At 40.7% G+C, this 14,844-nt stretch overlaps 32 non-coding genes across 32 annotated transcripts; all 32 read right to left on the reverse strand.

Moving 5' to 3' along the window:
* Positions 1–7: 7 nt before the first annotated feature.
* Positions 8–80, reverse strand: trnar-acg (transfer RNA arginine (anticodon ACG)). The gene has a single exon. It is a non-coding gene; the product is annotated as a tRNA-Arg (tRNA).
* Positions 81–722: 642 nt separating this feature from the next.
* Positions 723–795, reverse strand: trnar-acg (transfer RNA arginine (anticodon ACG)). The gene has a single exon. It is a non-coding gene; the product is annotated as a tRNA-Arg (tRNA).
* A 115-nt stretch (positions 796–910) lies between these two features.
* On the reverse strand, positions 911–982 carry trnah-gug (transfer RNA histidin (anticodon GUG)). The gene has a single exon. It is a non-coding gene; the product is annotated as a tRNA-His (tRNA).
* A 643-nt stretch (positions 983–1,625) lies between these two features.
* trnah-gug (transfer RNA histidin (anticodon GUG)) lies at positions 1,626–1,697 on the reverse strand. The gene has a single exon. It is a non-coding gene; the product is annotated as a tRNA-His (tRNA).
* Positions 1,698–2,152: 455 nt separating this feature from the next.
* trnar-acg (transfer RNA arginine (anticodon ACG)) lies at positions 2,153–2,225 on the reverse strand. Its single transcript has one exon. It is a non-coding gene; the product is annotated as a tRNA-Arg (tRNA).
* Positions 2,226–2,878: 653 nt separating this feature from the next.
* Positions 2,879–2,951, reverse strand: trnar-acg (transfer RNA arginine (anticodon ACG)). The gene has a single exon. It is a non-coding gene; the product is annotated as a tRNA-Arg (tRNA).
* Positions 2,952–3,073: 122 nt separating this feature from the next.
* Positions 3,074–3,145, reverse strand: trnah-gug (transfer RNA histidin (anticodon GUG)). The gene has a single exon. It is a non-coding gene; the product is annotated as a tRNA-His (tRNA).
* Positions 3,146–3,600: 455 nt separating this feature from the next.
* Positions 3,601–3,673, reverse strand: trnar-acg (transfer RNA arginine (anticodon ACG)). The gene has a single exon. It is a non-coding gene; the product is annotated as a tRNA-Arg (tRNA).
* Positions 3,674–3,788: 115 nt separating this feature from the next.
* Positions 3,789–3,860, reverse strand: trnah-gug (transfer RNA histidin (anticodon GUG)). Its single transcript has one exon. It is a non-coding gene; the product is annotated as a tRNA-His (tRNA).
* A 455-nt stretch (positions 3,861–4,315) lies between these two features.
* Positions 4,316–4,388, reverse strand: trnar-acg (transfer RNA arginine (anticodon ACG)). The gene has a single exon. It is a non-coding gene; the product is annotated as a tRNA-Arg (tRNA).
* Positions 4,389–5,030: 642 nt separating this feature from the next.
* trnar-acg (transfer RNA arginine (anticodon ACG)) lies at positions 5,031–5,103 on the reverse strand. Its single transcript has one exon. It is a non-coding gene; the product is annotated as a tRNA-Arg (tRNA).
* Positions 5,104–5,218: 115 nt separating this feature from the next.
* trnah-gug (transfer RNA histidin (anticodon GUG)) lies at positions 5,219–5,290 on the reverse strand. Its single transcript has one exon. It is a non-coding gene; the product is annotated as a tRNA-His (tRNA).
* Positions 5,291–5,745: 455 nt separating this feature from the next.
* Positions 5,746–5,818, reverse strand: trnar-acg (transfer RNA arginine (anticodon ACG)). Its single transcript has one exon. It is a non-coding gene; the product is annotated as a tRNA-Arg (tRNA).
* A 653-nt stretch (positions 5,819–6,471) lies between these two features.
* On the reverse strand, positions 6,472–6,544 carry trnar-acg (transfer RNA arginine (anticodon ACG)). Its single transcript has one exon. It is a non-coding gene; the product is annotated as a tRNA-Arg (tRNA).
* Positions 6,545–6,659: 115 nt separating this feature from the next.
* Positions 6,660–6,731, reverse strand: trnah-gug (transfer RNA histidin (anticodon GUG)). The gene has a single exon. It is a non-coding gene; the product is annotated as a tRNA-His (tRNA).
* A 455-nt stretch (positions 6,732–7,186) lies between these two features.
* trnar-acg (transfer RNA arginine (anticodon ACG)) lies at positions 7,187–7,259 on the reverse strand. The gene has a single exon. It is a non-coding gene; the product is annotated as a tRNA-Arg (tRNA).
* Positions 7,260–7,901: 642 nt separating this feature from the next.
* On the reverse strand, positions 7,902–7,974 carry trnar-acg (transfer RNA arginine (anticodon ACG)). Its single transcript has one exon. It is a non-coding gene; the product is annotated as a tRNA-Arg (tRNA).
* Positions 7,975–8,089: 115 nt separating this feature from the next.
* On the reverse strand, positions 8,090–8,161 carry trnah-gug (transfer RNA histidin (anticodon GUG)). Its single transcript has one exon. It is a non-coding gene; the product is annotated as a tRNA-His (tRNA).
* Positions 8,162–8,804: 643 nt separating this feature from the next.
* trnah-gug (transfer RNA histidin (anticodon GUG)) lies at positions 8,805–8,876 on the reverse strand. Its single transcript has one exon. It is a non-coding gene; the product is annotated as a tRNA-His (tRNA).
* A 455-nt stretch (positions 8,877–9,331) lies between these two features.
* On the reverse strand, positions 9,332–9,404 carry trnar-acg (transfer RNA arginine (anticodon ACG)). Its single transcript has one exon. It is a non-coding gene; the product is annotated as a tRNA-Arg (tRNA).
* A 654-nt stretch (positions 9,405–10,058) lies between these two features.
* On the reverse strand, positions 10,059–10,131 carry trnar-acg (transfer RNA arginine (anticodon ACG)). Its single transcript has one exon. It is a non-coding gene; the product is annotated as a tRNA-Arg (tRNA).
* Positions 10,132–10,253: 122 nt separating this feature from the next.
* trnah-gug (transfer RNA histidin (anticodon GUG)) lies at positions 10,254–10,325 on the reverse strand. The gene has a single exon. It is a non-coding gene; the product is annotated as a tRNA-His (tRNA).
* A 455-nt stretch (positions 10,326–10,780) lies between these two features.
* Positions 10,781–10,853, reverse strand: trnar-acg (transfer RNA arginine (anticodon ACG)). The gene has a single exon. It is a non-coding gene; the product is annotated as a tRNA-Arg (tRNA).
* A 115-nt stretch (positions 10,854–10,968) lies between these two features.
* Positions 10,969–11,040, reverse strand: trnah-gug (transfer RNA histidin (anticodon GUG)). Its single transcript has one exon. It is a non-coding gene; the product is annotated as a tRNA-His (tRNA).
* A 455-nt stretch (positions 11,041–11,495) lies between these two features.
* On the reverse strand, positions 11,496–11,568 carry trnar-acg (transfer RNA arginine (anticodon ACG)). Its single transcript has one exon. It is a non-coding gene; the product is annotated as a tRNA-Arg (tRNA).
* A 642-nt stretch (positions 11,569–12,210) lies between these two features.
* Positions 12,211–12,283, reverse strand: trnar-acg (transfer RNA arginine (anticodon ACG)). The gene has a single exon. It is a non-coding gene; the product is annotated as a tRNA-Arg (tRNA).
* A 115-nt stretch (positions 12,284–12,398) lies between these two features.
* trnah-gug (transfer RNA histidin (anticodon GUG)) lies at positions 12,399–12,470 on the reverse strand. Its single transcript has one exon. It is a non-coding gene; the product is annotated as a tRNA-His (tRNA).
* Positions 12,471–12,925: 455 nt separating this feature from the next.
* On the reverse strand, positions 12,926–12,998 carry trnar-acg (transfer RNA arginine (anticodon ACG)). The gene has a single exon. It is a non-coding gene; the product is annotated as a tRNA-Arg (tRNA).
* A 653-nt stretch (positions 12,999–13,651) lies between these two features.
* On the reverse strand, positions 13,652–13,724 carry trnar-acg (transfer RNA arginine (anticodon ACG)). Its single transcript has one exon. It is a non-coding gene; the product is annotated as a tRNA-Arg (tRNA).
* A 122-nt stretch (positions 13,725–13,846) lies between these two features.
* On the reverse strand, positions 13,847–13,918 carry trnah-gug (transfer RNA histidin (anticodon GUG)). Its single transcript has one exon. It is a non-coding gene; the product is annotated as a tRNA-His (tRNA).
* Positions 13,919–14,373: 455 nt separating this feature from the next.
* On the reverse strand, positions 14,374–14,446 carry trnar-acg (transfer RNA arginine (anticodon ACG)). Its single transcript has one exon. It is a non-coding gene; the product is annotated as a tRNA-Arg (tRNA).
* Positions 14,447–14,561: 115 nt separating this feature from the next.
* trnah-gug (transfer RNA histidin (anticodon GUG)) lies at positions 14,562–14,633 on the reverse strand. Its single transcript has one exon. It is a non-coding gene; the product is annotated as a tRNA-His (tRNA).
* Between the last annotated feature and the right edge of the window lie 211 nt (positions 14,634–14,844).

Here is a 14,844-nt window from a genome sequence, read left to right on the forward strand (position 1 = left end):
AGAGAGTTGAGCTAGCCAGGAGTTGAACCTAGAATCTTCTGATCCGTAGTCAGACGCGTTATCCATTGCGCCACTAACCCCTTAAAACAAGGTGATCTTCTGTAAACTACATTGGTGTATTATCACTGTTACGCAAAGGGAAGGCTTTCATGTCAATAAGAAGTAAAAAAAAAAACTTATGCAGAGTGCTGAGTTTGCCATGACACGGATTTGAACCAGGGTTGCTGCGACCACAACGCAGAGTACTAACCACTATACGATCACGGCCCACAAGTCCTTGCCCATCTAGTGGATAAAATTGCCTATCGCTTTTATTTGCGGCCATCGACCCTAGGAAACATTCAAGTTGCTGAACCAGGACTACTGTGAAACAATGTCAAATGAATGTCCTGGGCATAAAATTGTCTTCCAGTGCGCCTTGTAACTGATACAATTCATAAATGTTGGACACCAATTCAGTGGAAATGCAGTTTTTTTAGCGCAGCCTGGAGATTGCATCTACCTTTCACTGTTTTAGTAAGATTATCAAGTGGAAAAGTTAAAACAAACCTGGAACTAAACACTGCGAAAATTAGAAGTAATAGATACTTGAGGTGAGAAATTATTACAAGATACCTTTTCCACCTTCAAAATATTGCGTCAGTTTGCGCTCCCTAAGAAATATCAGGTGAACAGATGTAACATAGCAGTTTTAGATCAGGCTTACCATAAACAAAGAGAGTTGAGCTAGCCAGGAGTTGAACCTAGAATCTTCTGATCCGTAGTCAGACGCGTTATCCATTGCGCCACTAACCCCTTAAAACAAGGTGATCTTCTGTAAACTACATTGGTGTATTATCACTGTTACGCAAAGGGAAGGCTTTCATGTCAATAAGAAGTAAAAAAAAAAACTTATGCAGAGTTCTGAGTTTGCCGTGACCCGGATTTGAACCGGGGTTGCTGCGACCACAACGCAGAGTACTAACCACTATACGATCACGGCCCACAAGTCTTTGCCCATCTAGTGGATAAAATTGCCTATCGCTTTTATTTGCGGCTATCGACCCTAGGAAACATTCAAGTTGCTGAACCAGGACTACTGTGAAACAATGTCAAATGATTGTCCTGGGCATAAAATTGTCTTCCAGTGCGCCTTGTAACTGATACAATTCATAAATGTTGGACACCAATTCAGTGGAAATGCAGTTTTTTTAGCGCAGCCTGGAGATTGCATCTACCTTTCACTGTTTTAGTAAGATTATCAAGTGGAAAAGTTAAAACAAACCTGGAACTAAACACTGCGCAAATTAGAAGTAATAGATACTTGAGGTGAGAAAACATTGGAAGATACCTTTTCCATCTTCAAAATATTGCGTCAGTTTCCGCTCCCTAAGAAATATCAGGTGAACAGATGTAACATAGCAGTTTTAGATCAGGCTTACCATAAACAAAGAGAGTTGAGCTAGCCAGGAGTTGAACCTAGAATCTTCTGATCCGTAGGCAGACGCGTTATCCATTGCGCCACTAACCCCTTAAAACAAGGTGATCTTCTGTAAACTACATTGGTGTATTATCACTGTTACGCAAAGGGAAGGCTTTCATGTCAATAAGAAGTAAAAAAAAAAACTTATGCAGAGTGCTGAGTTTGCCGTGACCCGGATTTGAACCGGGGTTGCTGCGACCACAACGCAGAGTACTAACCACTATACGATCACGGCCCACAAGTCTTTCCCCATCTAGTGGATAAAATTGCCTATCGCTTTTATTTGCGGCTATCGACCCTAGGAAACATTCAAGTTGCTGAACCAGGACTACTGTGAAACAATGTCAAATGAATGTCCTGGGCATAGAATTGTCTTCCAGTGCGCCTTGTAACTGATACAATTCATAAATGTTGGACACCAATTCAGTGGAAATGCAGTTTTTTTAGCGCAGCCTGGAGATTGCATCTACCTTTCACTGTTTTAGTAAGATTATCAAGTGGAAAAGTTAAAACAAACCTGGAACTAAACACTGTGCAAATTAGAAGTAATAGATACTTGAGGTGAGAAAACATTGGAAGATACCTTTTCCATCTTCAAAATATTGCGTCAGTTTCCGCTCCCTAAGAAATATCAGGTGAACAGATGTAACATAGCAGTTTTAGATCAGGCTTACCATAAACAAAGAGAGTTGAGCTAGCCAGGAGTTGAACCTAGAATCTTCTGATCCGTAGTCAGACGCGTTATCCATTGCGCCACTAACCCCTTAAAACAAGGTGATCTTCTGTAAACTACATTGGTGTATTATCACTGTTACGCAAAGGGAAGGCTTTCATGTCAATAAGAAGTAAAAAAAAAAAAAAAAAAAAAACTTATGCAGAGTGCTAAGTTTGCCGTGACCCGGATTTGTACCGGGGTTGCTGCGACCACAACGCAGAGTACTAACCACTATACGATCACGGCCCACAAGTCTTTGCCCATCTAGTGGATAAAATTGCCTATCGCTTTTATTTGCGGCCATCGACCCTAGGAAACATTCAAGTTGCTGAACCAGGACTACTGTGAAACAATGTCAAATGAATGTCCTGGGCATAAAATTGTCTTCCAGTGCGCCTTGTAACTGATACAATTCATAAATGTTGGACACCAATTCAGTGGAAATGCAGTTTTTTTAGCGCAGCCTGGAGATTGCATCTACCTTTCACTGTTTTAGTAAGATTATCAAGTGGAAAAGTTAAAACAAACCTGGAACTAAACACTGCGCAAATTAGAAGTAATAGATACTTGAGGTGAGAAATTATTAGAAGATACCTTTTCCGTCTTCAAAATATTGCGTCAGTTTGCGCTCCCTAAGAAATATCAGGTGAACAGATGTAACAGAGCAGTTTTAGATCAGGCTTACCATAAACAAAGAGAGTTGAGCTAGGCAGGAGTTGAACCTAGAATCTTCTGATCCGTAGTCAGACGCGTTATCCATTGCGCCACTAACCCCTTAAAACAAGGAGATCTTCTGTAAACTACATTGGTGTATTATCACTGTTACGCAAAGGGAAGGCTTTCATGTCAATAAGAAGTAAAAAAAAAAAAAAAAAACTTATGCAGAGTGCTGAGTTTGCCGTGACCCGGATTTGAACCGGGGTTGCTGCGACCACAACGCAGAGTACTAACCACTATACGATCACGGCCCACAAGTCTTTGCCCATCTAGTGGATAAAATTGCCTATCGCTTTTATTTGCGGCCATCGACCCTAGGAAACATTCAAGTTGCTGAACCAGGACTACTGTGAAACAATGTCAAATGAATGTCCTGGGCATAAAATTGTCTTCCAGTGCGCCTTGTAACTGATACAATTCATAAATGTTGGACACCAATTCAGTGGAAATGCAGTTTTTTTAGCGCAGCCTGGAGATTGCATCTACCTTTCACTGTTTTAGTAAGATTATCAAGTGGAAAAGTTAAAACAAACCTGGAACTAAACACTGCGAAAATTAGAAGTAATAGATACTTGAGGTGAGAAATTATTAGAAGATACCTTTTCCACCTTCAAAATATTGCGTCAGTTTGCGCTCCCTAAGAAATATCAGGTGAACAGATGTAACATAGCAGTTTTAGATCAGGCTTACCATAAACAAAGAGAGTTGAGCTAGCCAGGAGTTGAACCTAGAATCTTCTGATCCGTAGTCAGACGCGTTATCCATTGCGCCACTAACCCCTTAAAACAAGGTGATCTTCTGTAAACTACATTGGTGTATTATCACTGTTACGCAAAGGGAAGGCTTTCATGTCAATAAGAAGTAAAAAAAAAAACTTATGCAGAGTTCTGAGTTTGCCGTGACCCGGATTTGAACCGGGGTTGCTGCGACCACAACGCAGAGTACTAACCACTATACGATCACGGCCCACAAGTCTTTGCCCATCTAGTGGATAAAATTGCCTATCGCTTTTATTTGCGGCTATCGACCCTAGGAAACATTCAAGTTGCTGAACCAGGACTACTGTGAAACAATGTCAAATGATTGTCCTGGGCATAAAATTGTCTTCCAGTGCGCCTTGTAACTGATACAATTCATAAATGTTGGACACCAATTCAGTGGAAATGCAGTTTTTTTAGCGCAGCCTGGAGATTGCATCTACCTTTCACTGTTTTAGTAAGATTATCAAGTGGAAAAGTTAAAACAAACCTGGAACTAAACACTGCGCAAATTAGAAGTAATAGATACTTGAGGTGAGAAATTATTAGAAGATACCTTTTCCGTCTTCAAAATAATGCGTCAGTTTGCGCTCCCTAAGAAATATCAGGTGAACAGATGTAACATAGCAGTTTTAGATCAGGCTTACCATAAACAAAGAGAGTTGAGCTAGCCAGGAGTTGAACCTAGAATCTTCTGATCCGTAGTCAGACGCGTTATCCATTGCGCCACTAACCCCTTAAAAAAAGGTGATCTTCTGTAAACTACATTGGTGTATTATCACTGTTACGCAAAGGGAAGGCTTTCATGTCAATAAGAAGTAAAAAAAAAAACTTATGCAGAGTGCTGAGTATGCCGTGACCCGGATTTGAACCGGGGTTGCTGCGACCACAACGCAGAGTACTAACCACTATACGATCACAGCCCACAAGACTTTGCCCATCTAGTGGATAAAATTGCCTATCGCTTTTATTTGCGGCCATCGACCCTAGGAAACATTCAAGTTGCTAAACCAGGACTACTGTGAAACAATGTCAAATGAATGTCCTGGGCATAGAATTGTCTTCCAGTGCGCCTTGTAACTGATACAATTCATAAATGTTGGACACCAATTCAGTGGAAATGCAGTTTTTTTAGCGCAGCCTGGAGATTGCATCTACCTTTCACTGTTTTAGTAAGATTATCAAGTGGAAAAGTTAAAACAAACCTGGAACTAAACACTGCGCAAATTAGAAGTAATAGATACTTGAGGTGAGAAAACATTGGAAGATACCTTTTCCATCTTCAAAATATTGCGTCAGTTTCCGCTCCCTAAGAAATATCAGGTGAACAGATGTAACATTGCAGTTTTAGATCAGGCTTACCATAAACAAAGAGAGTTGAGCTAGCCAGGAGTTGAACCTAGAATCTTCTGATCCGTAGTCAGACGCATTATCCATTGCGCCACTAACCCCTTAAAACAAGGTGATCTTCTGTAAACTACATTGGTGTATTATCACTGTTACGCAAAGGGAAGGCTTTCATGTCAATAAGAAGTAAAAAAAAAAACTTATGCAGAGTGCTGAGTTTGCCGTGACCCGGATTTGAACCGGGGTTGCTGCGACCACAACGCAGAGTACTAACCACTATACGATCACGGCCCACAAGTCTTTCCCCATCTAGTGGATAAAATTGCCTATCGCTTTTATTTGCGGCTATCGACCCTAGGAAACATTCAAGTTGCTGAACCAGGACTACTGTGAAACAATGTCAAATGAATGTCCTGGGCATAGAATTGTCTTCCAGTGCGCCTTGTAACTGATACAATTCATAAATGTTGGACACCAATTCAGTGGAAATGCAGTTTTTTTAGCGCAGCCTGGAGATTGCATCTACCTTTCACTGTTTTAGTAAGATTATCAAGTGGAAAAGTTAAAACAAACCTGGAACTAAACACTGTGCAAATTAGAAGTAATAGATACTTGAGGTGAGAAAACATTGGAAGATACCTTTTCCATCTTCAAAATATTGCGTCAGTTTCCGCTCCCTAAGAAATATCAGGTGAACAGATGTAACATAGCAGTTTTAGATCAGGCTTACCATAAACAAAGAGAGTTGAGCTAGCCAGGAGTTGAACCTAGAATCTTCTGATCCGTAGTCAGACGCGTTATCCATTGCGCCACTAACCCCTTAAAACAAGGTGATCTTCTGTAAACTACATTGGTGTATTATCACTGTTACGCAAAGGGAAGGCTTTCATGTCAATAAGAAGTAAAAAAAAAAAAAAAAAAAAAACTTATGCAGAGTGCTAAGTTTGCCGTGACCCGGATTTGTACCGGGGTTGCTGCGACCACAACGCAGAGTACTAACCACTATACGATCACGGCCCACAAGTCTTTGCCCATCTAGTGGATAAAATTGCCTATCGCTTTTATTTGCGGCCATCGACCCTAGGAAACATTCAAGTTGCTGAACCAGGACTACTGTGAAACAATGTCAAATGAATGTCCTGGGCATAAAATTGTCTTCCAGTGCGCCTTGTAACTGATACAATTCATAAATGTTGGACACCAATTCAGTGGAAATGCAGTTTTTTTAGCGCAGCCTGGAGATTGCATCTACCTTTCACTGTTTTAGTAAGATTATCAAGTGGAAAAGTTAAAACAAACCTGGAACTAAACACTGCGCAAATTAGAAGTAATAGATACTTGAGGTGAGAAATTATTAGAAGATACCTTTTCCGTCTTCAAAATATTGCGTCAGTTTGCGCTCCCTAAGAAATATCAGGTGAACAGATGTAACATAGCAGTTTTAGATCAGGCTTACCATAAACAAAGAGAGTTGAGCTAGGCAGGAGTTGAACCTAGAATCTTCTGATCCGTAGTCAGACGCGTTATCCATTGCGCCACTAGCCCCTTAAAGGAAGGTGATCTTCTGTAAGCTACAGTGGCGGATTGTCACTGTTACGCAAAGGGAAGGCTTTCATGTCAATAAGAAGTAAAAAAAAAAACTTATGGAGAGTGCTGAGTATGCCGTGACCCGGATTTGAACCGGGGTTGCTGCGACCACAACGCAGAGTACTAACCACTATACGATCACGGCCCACAAGTCTTTGCCCATCTAGTGGATAAAATTGCCTATCGCTTTTATTTGCGGCCATCGACCCTAGGAAACATTCAAGTTGCTGAACCAGGACTACTGTGAAACAATGTCAAATGAATGTCCTGGGCATAGAATTGTCTTCCAGTGCGCCTTGTAACTGATACAATTCATAAACGTTGGACACCAATTCAGTGGAAATGCAGTTTTTTTAGCGCAGCCTGGAGATTGCATCTACCTTTCACTGTTTTAGTAAGATTATCAAGTGGAAAAGTTAAAACAAACCTGGAACTAAACACTGCGCAAATTAGAAGTAATAGATACTTGAGGTGAGAAATTATTAGAAGATACCTTTTCCGTCTTCAAAATATTGCGTCAGTTTGCGCTCCCTAAGAAATATCAGGTGAACAGATGTAACATAGCAGTTTTAGATCAGGCTTACCATAAACAAAGAGAGTTGAGCTAGCCAGGAGTTGAACCTAGAATCTTCTGATCCGTAGTCAGACGCGTTATCCATTGCGCCACTAACCCCTTAAAACAAGGTGATCTTCTGTAAACTACATTGGTGTATTATCACTGTTACGCAAAGGGAAGGCTTTCATGTCAATAAGAAGTAAAAAAAAAAACTTATGCAGAGTGCTGAGTTTGCCATGACACGGATTTGAACCAGGGTTGCTGCGACCACAACGCAGAGTACTAACCACTATACGATCACGGCCCACAAGTCCTTGCCCATCTAGTGGATAAAATTGCCTATCGCTTTTATTTGCGGCCATCGACCCTAGGAAACATTCAAGTTGCTGAACCAGGACTACTGTGAAACAATGTCAAATGAATGTCCTGGGCATAAAATTGTCTTCCAGTGCGCCTTGTAACTGATACAATTCATAAATGTTGGACACCAATTCAGTGGAAATGCAGTTTTTTTAGCGCAGCCTGGAGATTGCATCTACCTTTCACTGTTTTAGTAAGATTATCAAGTGGAAAAGTTAAAACAAACCTGGAACTAAACACTGCGAAAATTAGAAGTAATAGATACTTGAGGTGAGAAATTATTACAAGATACCTTTTCCACCTTCAAAATATTGCGTCAGTTTGCGCTCCCTAAGAAATATCAGGTGAACAGATGTAACATAGCAGTTTTAGATCAGGCTTACCATAAACAAAGAGAGTTGAGCTAGCCAGGAGTTGAACCTAGAATCTTCTGATCCGTAGTCAGACGCGTTATCCATTGCGCCACTAACCCCTTAAAACAAGGTGATCTTCTGTAAACTACATTGGTGTATTATCACTGTTACGCAAAGGGAAGGCTTTCATGTCAATAAGAAGTAAAAAAAAAAACTTATGCAGAGTTCTGAGTTTGCCGTGACCCGGATTTGAACCGGGGTTGCTGCGACCACAACGCAGAGTACTAACCACTATACGATCACGGCCCACAAGTCTTTGCCCATCTAGTGGATAAAATTGCCTATCGCTTTTATTTGCGGCTATCGACCCTAGGAAACATTCAAGTTGCTGAACCAGGACTACTGTGAAACAATGTCAAATGATTGTCCTGGGCATAAAATTGTCTTCCAGTGCGCCTTGTAACTGATACAATTCATAAATGTTGGACACCAATTCAGTGGAAATGCAGTTTTTTTAGCGCAGCCTGGAGATTGCATCTACCTTTCACTGTTTTAGTAAGATTATCAAGTGGAAAAGTTAAAACAAACCTGGAACTAAACACTGCGCAAATTAGAAGTAATAGATACTTGAGGTGAGAAAACATTGGAAGATACCTTTTCCATCTTCAAAATATTGCGTCAGTTTCCGCTCCCTAAGAAATATCAGGTGAACAGATGTAACATAGCAGTTTTAGATCAGGCTTACCATAAACAAAGAGAGTTGAGCTAGCCAGGAGTTGAACCTAGAATCTTCTGATCCGTAGGCAGACGCGTTATCCATTGCGCCACTAACCCCTTAAAACAAGGTGATCTTCTGTAAACTACATTGGTGTATTATCACTGTTACGCAAAGGGAAGGCTTTCATGTCAATAAGAAGTAAAAAAAAAAACTTATGCAGAGTGCTGAGTTTGCCGTGACCCGGATTTGAACCGGGGTTGCTGCGACCACAACGCAGAGTACTAACCACTATACGATCACGGCCCACAAGTCTTTCCCCATCTAGTGGATAAAATTGCCTATCGCTTTTATTTGCGGCTATCGACCCTAGGAAACATTCAAGTTGCTGAACCAGGACTACTGTGAAACAATGTCAAATGAATGTCCTGGGCATAGAATTGTCTTCCAGTGCGCCTTGTAACTGATACAATTCATAAATGTTGGACACCAATTCAGTGGAAATGCAGTTTTTTTAGCGCAGCCTGGAGATTGCATCTACCTTTCACTGTTTTAGTAAGATTATCAAGTGGAAAAGTTAAAACAAACCTGGAACTAAACACTGTGCAAATTAGAAGTAATAGATACTTGAGGTGAGAAAACATTGGAAGATACCTTTTCCATCTTCAAAATATTGCGTCAGTTTCCGCTCCCTAAGAAATATCAGGTGAACAGATGTAACATAGCAGTTTTAGATCAGGCTTACCATAAACAAAGAGAGTTGAGCTAGCCAGGAGTTGAACCTAGAATCTTCTGATCCGTAGTCAGACGCGTTATCCATTGCGCCACTAACCCCTTAAAACAAGGTGATCTTCTGTAAACTACATTGGTGTATTATCACTGTTACGCAAAGGGAAGGCTTTCATGTCAATAAGAAGTAAAAAAAAAAAAAAAAAAAAAAACTTATGCAGAGTGCTAAGTTTGCCGTGACCCGGATTTGTACCGGGGTTGCTGCGACCACAACGCAGAGTACTAACCACTATACGATCACGGCCCACAAGTCTTTGCCCATCTAGTGGATAAAATTGCCTATCGCTTTTATTTGCGGCCATCGACCCTAGGAAACATTCAAGTTGCTGAACCAGGACTACTGTGAAACAATGTCAAATGAATGTCCTGGGCATAAAATTGTCTTCCAGTGCGCCTTGTAACTGATACAATTCATAAATGTTGGACACCAATTCAGTGGAAATGCAGTTTTTTTAGCGCAGCCTGGAGATTGCATCTACCTTTCACTGTTTTAGTAAGATTATCAAGTGGAAAAGTTAAAACAAACCTGGAACTAAACACTGCGCAAATTAGAAGTAATAGATACTTGAGGTGAGAAATTATTAGAAGATACCTTTTCCGTCTTCAAAATATTGCGTCAGTTTGCGCTCCCTAAGAAATATCAGGTGAACAGATGTAACAGAGCAGTTTTAGATCAGGCTTACCATAAACAAAGAGAGTTGAGCTAGGCAGGAGTTGAACCTAGAATCTTCTGATCCGTAGTCAGACGCGTTATCCATTGCGCCACTAACCCCTTAAAACAAGGAGATCTTCTGTAAACTACATTGGTGTATTATCACTGTTACGCAAAGGGAAGGCTTTCATGTCAATAAGAAGTAAAAAAAAAAAAAAAAAACTTATGCAGAGTGCTGAGTTTGCCGTGACCCGGATTTGAACCGGGGTTGCTGCGACCACAACGCAGAGTACTAACCACTATACGATCACGGCCCACAAGTCTTTGCCCATCTAGTGGATAAAATTGCCTATCGCTTTTATTTGCGGCCATCGACCCTAGGAAACATTCAAGTTGCTGAACCAGGACTACTGTGAAACAATGTCAAATGAATGTCCTGGGCATAAAATTGTCTTCCAGTGCGCCTTGTAACTGATACAATTCATAAATGTTGGACACCAATTCAGTGGAAATGCAGTTTTTTTAGCGCAGCCTGGAGATTGCATCTACCTTTCACTGTTTTAGTAAGATTATCAAGTGGAAAAGTTAAAACAAACCTGGAACTAAACACTGCGAAAATTAGAAGTAATAGATACTTGAGGTGAGAAATTATTAGAAGATACCTTTTCCACCTTCAAAATATTGCGTCAGTTTGCGCTCCCTAAGAAATATCAGGTGAACAGATGTAACATAGCAGTTTTAGATCAGGCTTACCATAAACAAAGAGAGTTGAGCTAGCCAGGAGTTGAACCTAGAATCTTCTGATCCGTAGTCAGACGCGTTATCCATTGCGCCACTAACCCCTTAAAACAAGGTGATCTTCTGTAAACTACATTGGTGTATTATCACTGTTACGCAAAGGGAAGGCTTTCATGTCAATAAGAAGTAAAAAAAAAAACTTATGCAGAGTTCTGAGTTTGCCGTGACCCGGATTTGAACCGGGGTTGCTGCGACCACAACGCAGAGTACTAACCACTATACGATCACGGCCCACAAGTCTTTGCCCATCTAGTGGATAAAATTGCCTATCGCTTTTATTTGCGGCTATCGACCCTAGGAAACATTCAAGTTGCTGAACCAGGACTACTGTGAAACAATGTCAAATGATTGTCCTGGGCATAAAATTGTCTTCCAGTGCGCCTTGTAACTGATACAATTCATAAATGTTGGACACCAATTCAGTGGAAATGCAGTTTTTTTAGCGCAGCCTGGAGATTGCATCTACCTTTCACTGTTTTAGTAAGATTATCAAGTGGAAAAGTTAAAACAAACCTGGAACTAAACACTGCGCAAATTAGAAGTAATAGATACTTGAGGTGAGAAATTATTAGAAGATACCTTTTCCGTCTTCAAAATAATGCGTCAGTTTGCGCTCCCTAAGAAATATCAGGTGAACAGATGTAACATAGCAGTTTTAGATCAGGCTTACCATAAACAAAGAGAGTTGAGCTAGCCAGGAGTTGAACCTAGAATCTTCTGATCCGTAGTCAGACGCGTTATCCATTGCGCCACTAACCCCTTAAAAAAAGGTGATCTTCTGTAAACTACATTGGTGTATTATCACTGTTACGCAAAGGGAAGGCTTTCATGTCAATAAGAAGTAAAAAAAAAAACTTATGCAGAGTGCTGAGTATGCCGTGACCCGGATTTGAACCGGGGTTGCTGCGACCACAACGCAGAGTACTAACCACTATACGATCACAGCCCACAAGACTTTGCCCATCTAGTGGATAAAATTGCCTATCGCTTTTATTTGCGGCCATCGACCCTAGGAAACATTCAAGTTGCTAAACCAGGACTACTGTGAAACAATGTCAAATGAATGTCCTGGGCATAGAATTGTCTTCCAGTGCGCCTTGTAACTGATACAATTCATAAATGTTGGACACCAATTCAGTGGAAATGCAGTTTTTTTAGCGCAGCCTGGAGATTGCATCTACCTTTCACTGTTTTAGTAAGATTATCAAGTGGAAAAGTTAAAACAAACCTGGAACTAAACACTGCGCAAATTAGAAGTAATAGATACTTGAGGTGAGAAAACATTGGAAGATACCTTTTCCATCTTCAAAATATTGCGTCAGTTTCCGCTCCCTAAGAAATATCAGGTGAACAGATGTAACATTGCAGTTTTAGATCAGGCTTACCATAAACAAAGAGAGTTGAGCTAGCCAGGAGTTGAACCTAGAATCTTCTGATCCGTAGTCAGACGCATTATCCATTGCGCCACTAACCCCTTAAAACAAGGTGATCTTCTGTAAACTACATTGGTGTATTATCACTGTTACGCAAAGGGAAGGCTTTCATGTCAATAAGAAGTAAAAAAAAAAACTTATGCAGAGTGCTGAGTTTGCCGTGACCCGGATTTGAACCGGGGTTGCTGCGACCACAACGCAGAGTACTAACCACTATACGATCACGGCCCACAAGTCTTTCCCCATCTAGTGGATAAAATTGCCTATCGCTTTTATTTGCGGCTATCGACCCTAGGAAACATTCAAGTTGCTGAACCAGGACTACTGTGAAACAATGTCAAATGAATGTCCTGGGCATAGAATTGTCTTCCAGTGCGCCTTGTAACTGATACAATTCATAAATGTTGGACACCAATTCAGTGGAAATGCAGTTTTTTTAGCGCAGCCTGGAGATTGCATCTACCTTTCACTGTTTTAGTAAGATTATCAAGTGGAAAAGTTAAAACAAACCTGGAACTAAACACTGTGCAAATTAGAAGTAATAGATACTTGAGGTGAGAAAACATTGGAAGATACCTTTTCCATCTTCAAAATATTGCGTCAGTTTCCGCTCCCTAAGAAATATCAGGTGAACAGATGTAACATAGCAGTTTTAGATCAGGCTTACCATAAACAAAGAGAGTTGAGCTAGCCAGGAGTTGAACCTAGAATCTTCTGATCCGTAGTCAGACGCGTTATCCATTGCGCCACTAACCCCTTAAAACAAGGTGATCTTCTGTAAACTACATTGGTGTATTATCACTGTTACGCAAAGGGAAGGCTTTCATGTCAATAAGAAGTAAAAAAAAAAAAAAAAAAAAAACTTATGCAGAGTGCTAAGTTTGCCGTGACCCGGATTTGTACCGGGGTTGCTGCGACCACAACGCAGAGTACTAACCACTATACGATCACGGCCCACAAGTCTTTGCCCATCTAGTGGATAAAATTGCCTATCGCTTTTATTTGCGGCCATCGACCCTAGGAAACATTCAAGTTGCTGAACCAGGACTACTGTGAAACAATGTCAAATGAATGTCCTGGGCATAAAATTGTCTTCCAGTGCGCCTTGTAACTGATACAATTCATAAATGTTGGACACCAATTCAGTGGAAATGCAGTTTTTTTAGCGCAGCCTGGAGATTGCATCTACCTTTCACTGTTTTAGTAAGATTATCAAGTGGAAAAGTTAAAACAAACCTGGAACTAAACACTGCGCAAATTAGAAGTAATAGATACTTGAGGTGAGAAATTATTAGAAGATACCTTTTCCGTCTTCAAAATATTGCGTCAGTTTGCGCTCCCTAAGAAATATCAGGTGAACAGATGTAACAGAGCAGTTTTAGATCAGGCTTACCATAAACAAAGAGAGTTGAGCTAGGCAGGAGTTGAACCTAGAATCTTCTGATCCGTAGTCAGACGCGTTATCCATTGCGCCACTAACCCCTTAAAACAAGGAGATCTTCTGTAAACTACATTGGTGTATTATCACTGTTACGCAAAGGGAAGGCTTTCATGTCAATAAGAAGTAAAAAAAAAAAAAAAAAACTTATGCAGAGTGCTGAGTTTGCCGTGACCCGGATTTGAACCGGGGTTGCTGCGACCACAACGCAGAGTACTAACCACTATACGATCACGGCCCACAAGTCTTTGCCCATCTAGTGGATAAAATTGCCTATCGCTTTTATTTGCGGCCATCGACCCTAGGAAACATTCAAGTTGCTGAACCAGGACTACTGTGAAACAATGTCAAATGAATGTCCTGGGCATAAAATTGTCTTCCAGTGCGCCTTGTAACTGATACAATTCATAAATGTTGGACACCAATTCAGTGGAAATGCAGTTTTTTTAGCGCAGCCTGGAGATTGCATCTACCTTTCACTGTTTTAGTAAGATTATCAAGTGGAAAAGTTAAAACAAACCTGGAACTAAACACTGCGAAAATTAGAAGTAATAGATACTTGAGGTGAGAAATTATTAGAAGATACCTTTTCCGTCTTCAAAATAATGCGTCAGTTTGCGCTCCCTAAGAAATATCAGGTGAACAGATGTAACATAGCAGTTTTAGATCAGGCTTACCATAAACAAAGAGAGTTGAGCTAGCCAGGAGTTGAACCTAGAATCTTCTGATCCGTAGTCAGACGCGTTATCCATTGCGCCACTAACCCCTTAAAAAAAGGTGATCTTCTGTAAACTACATTGGTGTATTATCACTGTTACGCAAAGGGAAGGCTTTCATGTCAATAAGAAGTAAAAAAAAAAACTTATGCAGAGTGCTGAGTATGCCGTGACCCGGATTTGAACCGGGGTTGCTGCGACCACAACGCAGAGTACTAACCACTATACGATCACGGCCCACAAGACTTTGCCCATCTAGTGGATAAAATTGCCTATCGCTTTTATTTGCGGCCATCGACCCTAGGAAACATTCAAGTTGCTAAACCAGGACTACTGTGAAACAATGTCAAATGAATGTCCTGGGCATAGAATTGTCTTCCAGTGCGCCTTGTAACTGATACAATTCATAAATGTTGGACACCAATTCAGTGGAAATGCAGTTTTTTTA

This window comes from Vanacampus margaritifer, chromosome 2 (assembly GCF_051991255.1).
Source record: "Vanacampus margaritifer isolate UIUO_Vmar chromosome 2, RoL_Vmar_1.0, whole genome shotgun sequence".
Lineage (NCBI taxonomy): Eukaryota > Metazoa > Chordata > Actinopteri > Syngnathiformes > Syngnathidae > Vanacampus > Vanacampus margaritifer.